Here is a 535-nt window from a genome sequence, read left to right as displayed (position 1 = left end):
TGTGTGTGTGTGTGTGTGTGTGTGTGTGTGTGTGTGTGTGTGTGTGTGTGTGTGTGTGTGTGTGTTCGCAGCTTCATCAGCTTTGCTCGGCAAATAGAAGCGGAGTTCTCCTTTTTTTCTGTAGCACAAAAAACTAACAGGTCAGTAAAAAAGTGTTTTATATTTAGAGTTATAACGTATTTATATTTTAAAATGTTGCAAATTGTTTTAATTATTTTTTTTGTCTATGTTTCTTTTTACAGGAAACATGTCAAAGAGGGTCGGATCATCGGTAAAGCCTGTTGATGAACAGCCTGAAAAAAAAAGTTAAAACGCTTCAACCTCTACAGACCTTGACAAACAGAATGCTAATCGCTAAATCTAAAACTTAACAGGTCAGTAAAAAAATAATAATTATTAGAGTTATAATGTATATATTTTAAAATGTTGCGAATTGATTTAAACCCTATGTTAAATGAAAGATCCAAGTTACTTTGTTTTATCTAAATTGTCACAACTTTATAGCTACTCCTTCAAATTTTAAGAACACACACAC

General features: G+C 32.3%; 1 long non-coding RNA gene across 1 annotated transcript; it reads left to right on the top strand.

Annotated features, from left to right (window-relative positions):
* The first annotated feature begins 12 nt into the window (after positions 1-12).
* On the top strand, positions 13-307 carry LOC106512512 (uncharacterized). Its single transcript, XR_001309687.1, has 2 exons — positions 13-140; positions 243-307. It is a non-coding gene; the product is annotated as an uncharacterized LOC106512512 (long non-coding RNA).
* Positions 308-535: the final 228 nt, after the last annotated feature.

The sequence above is a fragment of the Austrofundulus limnaeus genome, unplaced genomic scaffold, assembly GCF_001266775.1.
Source record: "Austrofundulus limnaeus strain Quisiro unplaced genomic scaffold, Austrofundulus_limnaeus-1.0 Scaffold7689, whole genome shotgun sequence".
Taxonomy (NCBI): Eukaryota; Metazoa; Chordata; class Actinopteri; order Cyprinodontiformes; family Rivulidae; genus Austrofundulus; species Austrofundulus limnaeus.
Note: the sequence above shows the minus strand (reverse complement) of the source record. Positions and strands in the feature narration are given on the sequence as shown.